General features: G+C 36.3%; 1 long non-coding RNA gene across 1 annotated transcript in view; it reads left to right on the top strand.

Annotated features, from left to right (window-relative positions):
• LOC116537736 overlaps positions 1-14,571 on the top strand; it is a 196,714-nt gene that overhangs the window by 35,751 nt on the left and 146,392 nt on the right. Inside the window, exons 5-7 of the long non-coding RNA XR_004263296.1 lie at positions 5,614-5,748; positions 6,307-6,387; positions 12,244-12,310. This is a non-coding gene — a long non-coding RNA (uncharacterized LOC116537736). The remainder of the gene's footprint in view (positions 1-5,613; positions 5,749-6,306; positions 6,388-12,243; positions 12,311-14,571) is intronic.

A 14,571-nucleotide genomic window follows, 5' to 3' on the forward strand; every position in this document is an offset into this window, starting at 1 on the left:
GCTTTTTCTCTCTCTCACATGTGCCCTTTTATATTATGTACATAGCATTTTTCCTAAATTTTCTATTTGTGAATAATTCATAAAGAATGTACGAACCCATTTATTTTTAATGGACACTGGGTATATTTATGGATTACAATGTGATGTTTTGATTCTTGTATTCATTGTGGAATATTCAAATCAAGCTAATTAACACATGAATCAACTCACCAGCAGACCAACATTAAAAATCTATTATTTAGCAATTCTAAAATGTATAGTATGACATCAGAGCAAATGAAACTATTTGGCATCAGTAGCCCGAGACTCATCATTTCTGAAGGTAGGAGGGTTCCCATTTGTGAGGGTGTCATTGGTGCATGCCCTTAAAGGGGGTGTTTGGGGTGCTTCGTTTGCCCTGTTAATTTTGGATGCTTCTGTGTTCTAAGAACTATTAAGATAATATGTTTGAAAAATCCAGTTGCTCTAACTTTTACTTTGTTTTACTCTTCTAACAAGGTTATAGCTTTTCTTTTCCTGACTTTGGTTTAATATATTCTTCTTTTTCTAGATTCCAAGGGTGGAATCACAGTTGACAGATTTTTGACCTTTCATCATGTCCTATGTATGCATCCACTGCTATACGTTTCCCTATATGCTGTTTTCCTTTCATTCCACAAATTTTGATAAATTCTGTTTTTATTTTTATTTAGTTGAAAAAATCTTTAAAAATTTCTCTGGGGCTGTCTTGTTTAATTTCTATGCATTTTGGGATATTCAGTTATTCTTCCAGTTATCCTTTGATTTCTGTTAAATCCACTGTTGTGTGAGAGCTGACATTGTATTTCCATTTCTTAAAATTGATAGGGTATGTGTGTCCCTGAATGTGGTACGTTTTGCTGAATATCCCATGTGAGCTTAAGAAGAATGTGTCATCTGCAGTAGTTGAGAGAAGTAAATTGTCGATATCAGTTATGCCCAGTTGCTTGTTGTTGCTTTTGAGTTCAGCTTTTCTGTCCTGCCTCTCGGTATCTGATGTAGGGTGTTAATGTTTCCAACTATAAAGCTGAATTGCTGAATTCATCTTTTTTCTTGTGGTTCTGTTGATTTCTGCTTAGGCTTTAAGAATTATGACATTTTGTTGGAAGAGTGACTCTTCATCTCTGTATAATGCCCGTCTTTAATCCTGATAGCTTTCCTTGCTTTGAAGTCTGCTCTGCCTGTAATTAATATAGCTCCTCTTGTTTACTTTGATTAGAGTTAACATCGTATATTTTATTTACTTTTGTCTCTAAGCTGGGTTTCTTACAGGTAACATATCTTGTGTTGTGTCTTTTTTTTATTCACTTTGTCAAGTTGTGTCTTTAATTAGTGCAGTTAGACCATGGACATTCAAAGTAATAATTGATATAATTGGATTAATATTTACCATATTTTTGACTGTTTTCTACTTGTTGCCCTTGTTATTTCTTCCTACTTCATCTTCCATTCATTATCTGCCTTTTGTGGTTTTCACTAGCATTTTATGTTATTCCATTTTTCATTTGATTTTAACTTTATTGGTTTAATATTTTATATCCTTATTATGAGAAAATTTCTTGGAAATAATAGGAAAAATTATTAGATTATGTGTATATATATATTATTTTTATTTATATGTATATATGTACAGACATATGCACATTTTCATGTATGTTTGTGTATGTGTGTGTGTGCGTGTGTGTGTGTGTGTGTGTGTGTGTGTGTGTGTGTGTGTATGAAATAGATGCCAGCAATAAGATAAAGGAAAGGAGAATAGAATTAAGATTATGTTGTTGTTATAAGATTTTCATAATACCTGTGAAGCAATATAGTTGTATTTGAAAAGTGACTTGGGTTAATTTTAAATATAATATTTCCAACTCTAGGGCAGTCTGCTGCACAAAACAACCCTTCCTTCCTGACTACTGGCAATAGAGTGAATAAAGTGCCTTGCCAAGTGGTTTTTTCTTACATGGCAAAATGATTCATAAAATCCATCAAGGGAAAGAGATTTCTGGCAAGAATATCATAATCATATGTAATGTATTTAATGTATGAATCTAAGTGACATTTCCACATATTTGTATTGCTGTATTGTTTCAAAGCAAGTCACATTTCCTGCTTATACTCACTGGAGTGAGATTAAAATAGATAGGAGAAGGTGGGGCTAACAACTGGACACCAACTTAATGTCTGCTTGACACCTCAGATATTCTCCTGTATGAATCAGGTATTCTCTTGGTCTCACTTGTTTTTTGTAACCTTAACCCCTTTGAAAAGTACTGGCCAGATATTTTATATAATTTCCCACAATATGATTTTGTTTGATGGTTTCTCATGCTTATGCTAGGCATATGGATGAATTAAACACAGTCACCTAAATTTGAAGACAAAAAAAAAGACCTAAAAAGTAATATTTATAAATAAAAACTGAAGAAGAAAAATAATTTTTAAAAATATGGAATGGCAAAGAAGTCACAGTATAGTTAAGTTTAGCGGTTAAGGGTAACTATGAAGTTAAGGAGATGCACAAAGGAGGTATCAACAATTTTGCTAATCATCAGTTTTCTTAAGCTTGCAAAAATACATTTTTAGGCTGGGCATGGTGGCTCATGCCTGTAATTCCAGCACTTTGGGAAGCTGAGGTGGGCAGATCACTTGAGGTTAGGAGTTCGAGACCAGCTTGGCCAATATGGTGAAACCCCATCTCTACTAAACATACAAATAATAGCTGGCCATAGTGGTACATTCCTGTAGTCCCAGATGCTCGGGAGGCTGAGGCAGAGAGTAACTTGAAAAGAGGGAGAAGTTGCAGTGAGCCAAGATCATGCCGCTACCCCCCAGCCTGGGTGACAGAGTGAGACCCTGTCTTAAAAAACAAACACTTTTTTTTAAAGAATAGTTTTACATTTGCAGAATAATTACAAATATAGTAAAGAGTTTCCATATACTCCACTCACAGCGTCCCTTATTATTTACCTTGTGCATTAATGTAGGACATTTGTCAAAATTAACCAACAAATATCATGTATTATCATTAAGTACTATATATGCTTTCTTCAGATTTCTTAGTTTTCACTTAATGTTGTTTATGTTTTAGAATTTCATCCAGGGCACATTATCACATTTAGATATCATGTCTTTACGTTTCTCAGAGTTTCCTTGTTTTTGATATCATTGACATTTCTAATTTGGGATTTCTCTGGTGTTTCTCTCATGATGAGACTGAATTTGTGGGTTTAGGGGAGGAAAATCACAGATGAAAAGTGCCATTCTCATCCCATAATATCCAGGGCACAGTCTATCAACAGACTTTATCAGTGTCAATATTAATTTAATCACCTGGATGAAGTAGTTTCTAACAAATTTCTTCTTTAATTTTAAATATAATTTTTTCCCTTTTTTCATGTTGTATGTCTAGGAAAAAAAGTCATCATATACAACACACACTTAAAAAGTAGTTAATCATGCTGCACTGCTTTTTTTGAGTAGATTATTAAAAATTTCAATAGCTTTATAGTTTCAAGTGGTTTTTGGTTACATGGATGATTGGCATAGTGGTGAAGTTTGGGATTTTAGTGTACCCATCACATGAATAATCTAAATGTTACCTCATAGGTAATTTTTCATCCCTCACCCCCTTTGAGTCTTCCTCCTTTCTGAATGTTTAATGTTCTTGATTGTACTTTGTTATGTCCCTGCGTAGCCATTGCTTACCTCCCACTTATAAGTGAGAACATGCAGTATTTGGTTTTCTGTTCCTGAGTTACTTCACTTATGATTATGACCTCCAGTTTCATCAAAATTGCTACAAAAGACTTAATGTTGTTCTTTTCTATGAGTGAGTAGTATTTTGTGGTATAAATACCACATTTTCTTTATCCACTGAGTAGTTGATGGGCACTCCAACTGATTTCATAATTTTTCATATTTTTGCAATTGTAAACCTAGAAGTACAGATGTATTTTTGATTGAATGACTTCATTTCGGTCGATACCCAGTAGTGGAATTTCTGGATTGAATGTTTGACCTGCTTTTAGTTCATTGAAAAATCTCCACACTGTTTTCCATACAGCTTGAACTAATTTACATTCCCCACCTAAAGGTGTGTAAGCATTCCCTTTTTACCTTATCCACACCAGTATCTTATCATTTATTGACTTTTTAATAATGGCCATTCTGAATAGGTAGGGTGATATCTCATTGTGGTTTTCATTTGCATCCGAGATACTTATTCATGTAGAACTGTTTTCCTGTGTTTTCTGGCCATCTGTATATATTTTGAAAACTATCTGTTCATGTCATTTTTTCACTTTTTAATGGGATTATTCATTTTTTTCTTGCTGATTTGTGTTTCTTGTAGATTCTTGATTAGTCCTTTGTTGGATGTATAGTTTTAAAATATTTTCTCCCATTCTGTAGGTTGTCTTTTTACTCTGTTATTTCTTTTGCTATGAAGAAGCCTTTCAGTTTATTTAAGTCCCATTTGTTTATTTTCTTACGTTGCAATTACTTTTGGAGTTTTAGTCAAACACATTCTTTGCCCAGGCCAATGTCCAGACAATTTTTTTTTTCTAGTTTTTGTTCTAGGATTTTCTGCTTTCATGTCTCACATCTGAGTCTTTAATCCATCTTGAGTTGATTTTTGGATATGGTGGGACATAAGGATCCAATTTCATTCTTTCGCATGTAGCTATCTTATTTTCCCAGCACCTTTTATTGAATAGGGTGTTTGCTTATTTGCATTATAAAGTTATTTAGGATTTGTAAAATATAATCATGTATTTATCATTACAGTATGATACTATGGTAATTTCACTTCCCAGAGGAAATCTGCTCTGCCTCACCAATTTGACCTGCTTCTCTTCCAAGCCCCTGGTAAATGCCAAACACTTTATTGTCTCTATGCTTTTTCACTTTCCAGATCCAGCGCTGGGTGGAGTTAAGGCGCTTCCCCATGGCCTGAATTGCCTGGCTCCCCAGTGGGAGTGTGTTTCAGGAGATAGTTTCCCGCTTTTGCATTCTGAAGACTCAGTTTCGCATCTGACACACAGTGCAAGTTGCTGCCTGCTGCTCCTTTCTAATTATCCCAAGTTTCTTTCTGTTTTTCTGTTGAGTTTCTATGTTTGTTGGATACAAATTTATAGTGTAAATCTACACACGATTTTTCTGTTTCCAAGCAGGGAGGTGCACTTACAAAGCCTCCAATCTTCCATCTTGAAACAAAAACCAAAAAAAAAAAAAAAAAAAACATTATGGATAGAATTTCTACAAAAGTTTTTTGGAACTTTCACCATGAACATGTGTCTGTTCTCCTTTGATAATTACTATATTTATTCAGTCATTTTATGTCAGAACCAAACATGGATATTTATTTTACTCCTTACTTCTATTACTTCATTTATTTGATTGTTTAAATTGTTGCAGTGTTGGCTGTTGAATCCTCTGTCAAGTTTGACATACCACCATCATTAAGCTTTGATGTTGCTATGTGGTTGTTTAGTTGTTTATGTCATTGTTTGGCATTTTATTTTTTTCTGGCATTACCAGGGCTCAGGCTAATTGTACTGATTCCCTCACAAACCTAGTATTAACTTTTTTTTTTTTCCACAGAGCACTAGTTCTTTTTATTGGAAAATTGAATTACAAATGGAGACATGGGCCTGGATCACTCCTGTAGCATCTGTATTCATGATCTTGACTGCTGACAGAGCAAATAAATCTGTGTATACTGATTCATATATATACGTATGTATATATGTATATGCACACACATGTATGTTTATATATATGCACACACATACACACATATGTATAAATATTTTACCATGTTTCTGTATGTATCTTTAGTAAGTGAAACATGAATCCCTTATAATGCTCCAGCACTACATGATGTAATCTGGTACCACATGAATCAGTGCATCTATTCTCGCTTACTTGTATGTAGCCTAACACTCTAACAGTGATAAAATGGTTCTATTATTTAATCACATAATCCAAAAGACATGTATAGTGGTTTAAGAATTGGAAATGTATACTCCCTTGAGAAAACAACTTGACCAAGTAAAGTACTTAAGGATAAATCTTTACTCTAGACTCAGAAAATCCATTTATGCTAAGTTGATGGGACCAGCTGGTTTCCCCCCCACCTTCCTTCAGTAAGATTATTTCACTGATATGTTACACAGTTGTATTACGTGCATAGTCCCATGCTATCTCCTACCTACTGTATAAGGTTTTTAATTTGCTTATTTGTATTTGCTTATTTAGGATTTGTACAATATAATCATGTATTTATCATTACAGTATGATACTACGATAATTTCATTTCCCAGAGGAAATCTGCTGTGCCTCACCAATTTGACCTGCCTCTCTTCCAAGCCCCTGGTAAATGCCAAAAATTTTATTGTCTCTATGCTTTTTCACTTTCCAGAGTGTCACAAAACTAGAATTACACACAGTATTTCGCATTTTTGCATTTTGCTTTTTTTTTCTTTTTTGCAATATGTCCTTTAAATTTGTAAAGTGTATCTGTTTAGATTTGCATTTTCCTAATGCAAAAGACTTAGGCCTCACATCGTGTGGTAATTAGACATGACAGTAGTATCTTTAGAGAAATATGTATTCAAATAATTTACCAATTTGATTGTGATATTTGTCTTACTATTTTTTAGCTGTAAAATACTTTTATATTTTGTGGATAATAGACCCTTTTCTGCTGTGACTGCAAAGGTTTTCTTCTATACTTTGTGTTGTCTTTTTACTTTTAGTGAAGTACTCTGAATTCCAAGGATTTTAATTCTATGAAGTTAAATATATTCATATTTTTTTGTTTGTTTGTTTTGAGACGGTCTCACTTTGTCACCCAGGATGGAGTGCAGTGGTGTGATTTTGGCTCTCTGCAATCTTTGCCTCCTGGATTCAAGTGATTCTTCTGCCTCAGCCTAATGAGTTGCTGGGATTACAGGCACCCACCACCACACTTGGCTAATTTTTGTATTTTTAGTAGAGATGGGATTTCACCATGTTGGCCAGGCTGGTCTCAAACTTGTGACCTCAGGCGATCTACCTGCTTTGGCTTCCCAATGTTCTGGGATTACAGGCGTGAGCCACCATGTCCAGCCCATGTTTATTACTTAACTATTCTTGGACTTTAGCTGTCATGTCTTAGAAATATAGAAATTATTGTTTAACTTAAGATAACAAATATGTATTCACATATTATCGTCTGTGGGTTTGTTCTATTTAGCTCCTATATTTGGATATATGACCATTTTGATCCCAGTATGTATATGGTATGTGAGAGAAGTTCAGCTTGATTGTAGATACTCAGTTGTCCTAGCAACATTTGATGGAAACCTGTTTTCCATATTGAATTGAGTTAGCAATCTTGTAATATCATTTGACCACAAAAGAAAAGGTTAATTTATGAAATTCAGTTCTATTTTTTTTTGTTGGTAAGTCTATGTTTATACTAGTGACACAAATCTTGATTATGATTTCTTTGTAGTAACTTTTGAAATTGGAACACATGAATCTAGGTTCTTGAGGAATCGCCACACTGTCTTCCACATGGTTGAACTAATTTACACTCCCACCAGCAGTGTAAAAGCATTCCTATTTCTCCACATCCTCTCCACCATCTGTTGTCTCCAGATTTTTAAATGATCGCCATTCTATCTGGCGTGAGATGATATCTCAATGTGGTTTTGATTTTCATTTCTCTAATGACCAGTGCTGATGAGAATTTTTTCATGTGTTTGTTGGCCTCATAGATGTCTTCTTTAGAAAAGTGCCTGTTCATGTCCTTCACCCCTTTATTTCTTTTTGTTGCCTAATTGCTCTGGCTAGAAGTTCTAATACTGTATTGAATAGGAATGGTGAGAGAGGGCATCCTTATCTAGTGCCAGTTTTCAAAGGGAATGCTTCCAGTTTTTGCCCATTCAGTATGATATTGGCTGTGGGTTTGTCATAAATAGCTTGTATTATTTTGAGATACGTTCCATTGATACCTAGTTTATTGAGGGTTTTTAGTATGAAGAGCTGTTGAATTTTGTCGAAGGTCTTCTCTGCATCTATTGAGATAATCATGTGGTTTTTGTCTTTGGTTCTGTTTATGTGGTGGATTACATTCATAGATTTGTGTGTGTTGAACCAGCCTTGCACCCCCTGGGATGAAGTCTACTTGATCATTACGGATAAGCTTTTTGATGTGCTGTTAGATTCAGTTTGCCAGTATTTTATTGAAGATTTTTGCATCAATGTTCATCATGGATATTGGCCTGAAATTTTCTTTTTTGGTTGTGTCTCTGCTGGGTTTTGGTATCAGGATGATGTTGGTCTTCTAGAAAGAGTTAGGGAGAATTCTCTCTTTTCGTATTGTTTGGAGTAGTTTCAGAAGGAATGGTACGTGCTCCTCTTAGTGTGTCTGGTAGAATTCGGCTGTAATCCAGTCTGGACCTGGTCATTTTTTGGTTGGTAGGCTATTAATTGCTGCCTCAACTTCAGACCTTGTTATTGGTCTATTCAGGGATTCAACTTCTTCCTGGCTTAGTCTTGGGAGTGTGTAAGTGTCCACAAATTTTCCATTTCTTCCAGATTTACTGGTTTATGTGCATAGACTTGTTTGTAGTAATCTCTGATGGTAGTTTGTATTTCTGTGGAATCAGTGGTGACATCTCCTTAATCATTTTTTCTTGCATCTATTTGATTCTTCTTTCTTTGTAATTAGTCTGGCTAGTAGTCTGTATATTTTGTTAACCTTTTGGAAAAACAAGCTCCTGGATTTATTGATTTTTGAAGGTTTTTTGTGTCTCTATGTCCTTCAGTTCTGTCCTTATCTTAGTTATTTCTTGTCTTCTGCTATCTTTTGGATTTTTTTGTTTGTTTGTTTTGCTCCTCTAGCTCTTTCTTTTTTTTCTTTTTTTTTTTTTCTTTTTTTTTTTTGAGACGGAGTTTTGCTCTTGTTACCCAGGCTGGAGTGCAATGGCGCGATCTCGGCTCACCACAACCTCCGCCTCCTGGGTTCAGGCAATTCTCCTGCCTCAGCCTCCTGAGTAGCTGGGATTACAGGCACGCGCCACCATGCCCAGCTAATTTTTTGTATTTTTTAGTAGAGATGGGGTTTCACCATGTTGACCAGGATGGTCTCGATCTCTTGACCTTGTGATCCACCTGCCTCGGCCTCCCAAAGTGCTGGGATTACAGGCGTGAGCCACCACGCCTGGCCTCCTCTAGCTCTTTCAATTTTGCCGATAGGGTGTCAATTTTAGATCTTTCCTCACTTCACATATGGGTGTTTATTGCGATAAATTTTCCTCTAGACACTGCTTTAAATGTGTCCCAGAGATTCTGGTACGTTGTTTCTTCAATCATAATTTTTGTGGAACTTCTTTGCTTCTCCTTCATCTCATTGTTTATCCAGTCGTCATTCAGGAGCAAGTTGTGCAGTTTCCGTTAGTTGTGTGGTTTTGAGTGAGTTTCTTAATCCTGAGTTCTAATTTGATTGCACTGTGGTCTGAGAGATTGTTTTGATTTCCGTTCTTTTGCATTTGCTGAGGAATGATTTACTTCCAATTATGTGTTCAATTTTAGACTAAGTGCAATGTGGTGCTGAGAAGAATGTATATTCTGTGGATTTGTGGTGGAGAGTTCTGTAGATGTCTTTTAGATCCACTTGATCCGGATTTGCATTCAAGTCCTGGATATCCTTGTTGATTTTCTGTCTTGTTGATCTGTCTAATACTGACAGTGGAGTGTTAAAGTCTCCCACTATTATTGTGTGGTAGTCTAAGTCTCTTTGTAGTTTCTTAAGAACTTGCTTTATGTATCTAGGTGTTCCTGTATTGGGTGCATATATATTTAGGATAGTTAGCTCTTCTTGTTGCATTGATCTTTTTACCATTAGGTAATGCCCTTCTTTGTCTCTTTTGATCTTTGTTGGTTTAAAGTCTGTTTTATCAGAGACTAGGATTGCAACCCTGCTTTTTTTTTCTCTCCATTTGCTTGGTAAATCTTCCATCCGTTTGCTTTGAGTCTGTGTGTGTCTTTGCATGTGAGATGGGTCTCCTGAATATAGCACACCAATGTGTCTTGACTTTTTATCCAATTTGCCAGTCTGTGTCCTTTGATTGGGGCATTTAGGTTGTTCTACATTTAATGTTAATGTTGTTATGTGTGAATTTGATGCTGCCATTTTATTACAGGCTGGTTGTTTTGCCCATTAGTTGATGCAGTTTCTTCATTGCATTGTTGAACCAAAATAATATTACCTGTGATGGGAGTCGCAAGAGGAATGCAACAAAAGGCTTTTCTACAGCCTTTGGAATGCAAATTAGGAAATCTGGAACTAAGGCACAGGTTTCTCCTTAAGCCAAAATGCCCAATCTCTTTGCTGGGAGAAGACCTGTTATACAAATTAAATGCTGATGTAACTTTCTCCTGAGAGAAACAACTATGTCTATAGGTCCTTCTAGAGTAAGCAATGCAACTACTGATGTTACTCACTTCACCTAAGAAGAAAGAGGAAGCTCCCTTTTTCCCAGAAGTCTGTGAGAGAATGAGTAATTGTGAATGGGCAGGTGGGATCCCAGGAAAGGCAAAGAATACACAGTTGATGCATATAGAAATAAAAGAAGGAGCTACCGTGCCTGGGGAAAGAAAACCAAACAAATTTTAAAAACCTGAAAACAACTAGTACCCATTAATAAAGGAAGGTTTTGACAGAATACAGCATGTCTTGCAAAAATTTCTGAAAAGTGCACTGATCCATCCTTGAAGATACCCATGCAATACCCCTATCCTGCTTGTAAAGAAGCCATGCTTCAACAAATATCAATTTGTTCAAAACCTGAGAGCCATCAATAAAGTAGTCCAGGATATTCATCCAATGGTGCCTAATCCATGTTCTGTACTGACTACTATGCATGGAAATTACACCAGTATCCCTAGCTGTGCATTGAAAGAAGCTAAATATTGAGAACCCATAGTATATTGCTGTTGTCTCCAATATCCTTGTCAATCTTAAGTGAGTCCCACTATCACCATTCCCCACTATATGTATTCCATATCTTGAACAACGGGCAGTGGTGGGGAATGCCCTAGTTGCGTTCTTCACTGCTGTAGAGGACCCTGTGGACATAGGCCTCCTCCTCTAGAGCACCCCTACCAAGAGCTGGGCCACAAGGGGAGCCTGTGAATTCAGAGCCTCATCATGAATTCTACATGCCCAAGGAAAGCAGCTCCCTGCTTTTTTGGTGGGGCTGGAAATTCCCTTCTTATATATAAAAATATGTTTGTGGCTCAAGCCTGTAATCCCAGCACTTTGGGAGACCGAGGCGGGTGGATCACGAGGTCAAGAGATTGAGACCACCCTGGTCAACATGGTGAAACCCCGTCTCTACTAAAAATACAAAAAAAAAAATTAGCTGGGCATGGTGGTGCGTGCCTGTAATTCCAGCTACTCAGGAGGCTGAGGCAGGAGAATTGCCTGAACCCAGGAGGCAGAGGTTGTGGTGAGCCGAGATCGCGCCATTGCACTCTAGCCTGGGTAACATGAGTGAAACTCCGTCTCAAAAAAAAAAAAAAAAAAAAATGTTTGTTCGACCATTATTATACTTGGTGACCAAAGACATATCACCAGGTCATTTTCTTGTAATATTTCTTACTGGTTTCTGGTTTTGGTGTGTAAATATCCTTAGCACTAGGTTAAATTTCTTGGTTTTGATTACATAAGCATAGTGTATAATCTATTTTTTGAATTGTGTATTAAGATTTTTGTTTTTTGTTACAAAATGAATTTATAATATCAAATAGACATTTTAATTATTTAAATCTTTTTACAGGTCACTTTTTCCTAAATCAAATGGGAATTTGACTTTTATTAGAAAAGACAGATGTCGCTGGGCACGGTGGCTCACGCCTGTAATCCCAGCACTTTGGGAGACCGAGGCAGGTGGATCACGAGGTCAAGAGATCGAGACCATCCTGGTCAACATGGTGAAACCCCATCTCTAATAATACAAAAAATTAGCTGGGCATGGTGGCGCGTGCCTGTAATCCCAGCTACTCAGGAGGCTGAGGCAGGAGAATTGCCTGAACCCAGCAGGCGGAGGTTGTGGTGAGCCGAGACCGCGCCATTGCGCTACAGCCTGGGTAACAAGAGTGAAACTCCGTCTCAAAAAAAAAAAAAAAAAAAAGAAGAAAAGACAGATGTCACATATTCTCTGTTTTATCATTTTCTAGAATGTTCCCTGAAATGCCACTAGTTCAATAGGACAAGAAGTACAAAGATTCTTCTGGGAGCTACAAGGTAAAATTTGCTGAGTGTCATTCTTAGAAAGAGATGTGAAAGTTTGTATTTTATGGCTAAGTTTGCACTATTCACAAAAAGTTCACAAAACATCATTAATTTCTATATGCAAAACACTAACACTTACTCTGAATGTAGAGCCAGCCACTTTGTTATGTTCCCATGTGAACTTCATCACGTTGTTTGATTTTCCCTTTACCCAGTAGCTGCAGACATTGGCTGTAAACCATTATTCTGTCCACCTCAATCCATAAATGTCTACATGACATTTCTTTGTATAGATTATCCATACTATAGATAAGTATGCTCTTTATATTCTTCGAGGAGTAATCATTCAAAATTGTTTTTAGTTCTTAGTGATAAATTTTTAAAAGTCCAATTTAAAACTTTTGCTTTAGTCAGCACATATATCTTTAACAATTTCTTGGAGAGAATGTTAAAATCTTTTATCCTTTTCTCACCCAGCTTAATGTTTTAAAGACTTTTAGCAAGTCTTCTAGATTTTCATTTTTGTTGACATAGTAATTTACCCACCTTCCTATTAAATAATTACAGATCAACTGATGTGTATTATTTTATACTGAACCTTTGGCACCTCTGACATAATTTATATATAAATAGTAATCCAAATGTCTTGGCCAGTGAAGATGGTATTCATCAGCCAAGGTTGAATAGGAATTTTCTCACCTGAAAGCAGCAAGTGACACAAAAGCAAGAGAAAAATAGAAAAAATTTAGAAGTCCCACAAGCGGACAAGGATTTATTTAGGGTTTGAGATGGTACAGGGACCCCTCATATGAGCCTGTGGACCACCACAACCATGGAAATAAAGGAAAATCTTGAATCCTTTCACAGAAATTTCAGGTACCTTTCTAGCTATGAGAAGTAAATGAGCCACTTGATAGCAGGAAGGTAATAATAGGTTAAAAGAATAGCAAGGAATTGAGTCATGAAAACATGGGGTTCCTTATAGAAACTAAAAATCAAAGCTTAACATATGACCCTGAGTTGTTTCTCAGAAACCAGGATTTCTACCAAATGGATGCACTAGCATATAGACCTCAGGTAAGGAGGAACTATGGAATGGACTCTGACCACCATTTTTTGTTCTGTGTTTCTTCCTGAGGGGTCTGTAGGAGGTTACATCTGCAAGCCAGATTGAACATTATTTTCTACTGATCACAAATTTTCAGACAGTTTCACTTCCTTAATCACAAATCAGAAAATCTTTGAATCCTTCCATGTCTTGTAAGTCCCCACTACAAGTTATGCCATTCTCTTAGGCCAAAACCAATATGTCACCTCAATATATTCACTTACTGATTTACAAATTTGTGTGTACTCTCTGCCTTTCAGTCTTAAAAACCCTTAGTGTAAGCCATCTGGTAGTTTTGGTCTTAATCATAAGCTGCCTGACCCTTTTTACTTGGTGCCCTTTAATAAATGCCTTTTACTAATTGATTTATTTAAATTCATTTATCTATTGATTGATTGATTGAAACTTCATTATGGATATCTGGTCTTACTACACCTGAAAAAGGTACACAAGGTTGTTTTGACAACAGGCCTGCAATGTGCCAAATGAAAGTCTTGAAAGAAACATGTTATATTATGAATTAAGCATTCCTCCAGGATGTATCTCTGAGCCTTAATATCATATATTTACACATAAGAAAGTCTAGTAACTGTTATGGAAGAATGTGGGAAATTTGTTCAGTATTTATGAAATGTGAGCAACTGAACCCAGAAAATCTGAGACAGGTCTCAGAAAATTTAAAAAGCTTATTTTGCCAAGGTTAAGGATGTGCCCATGACACAGCCTTAGGAAGTCCCGACAACTTGCGCCCAAGGTAGCTGGGGCACAGTTTGGTTTTACACATTTTAGGGAGACATGAGACATCAATCAATATATGTAAGAAGTACATTAATTCTGTCCAGAAAGGCAGGAACAATGCAAAGCACTCCCTGTCCCCAACACACTGAGGGTTTCCAGGTCACAGGTAGGTGAGAGAAAAGTGGTTATATTCTCTTGGGTTTCTAGTAAGTCTTTCCAAAGGTAGCAATCAGAATATGCATCTGTCTCTTTGAGCAGAGCAATGACTTTGAATAGAATGGGAGGCAGATTTGCCCTGAATGGTCCCCAGCTTGAAGGGATCCAAGATATTTTCTTTTCACATTTCCCCACTTTTCTTTTTTAAAATCTTTTGAAGAAAGCATTTTAGGAGAAAGTGAGTCTCTGGTCTGACATTTCATCTGATCTC

Source organism: Sapajus apella, unplaced genomic scaffold (assembly GCF_009761245.1).
Source record: "Sapajus apella isolate SASKATOON/1434 unplaced genomic scaffold, GSC_monkey_1.0 scaffold113, whole genome shotgun sequence".
NCBI lineage: Eukaryota > Metazoa > Chordata > Mammalia > Primates > Cebidae > Sapajus > Sapajus apella.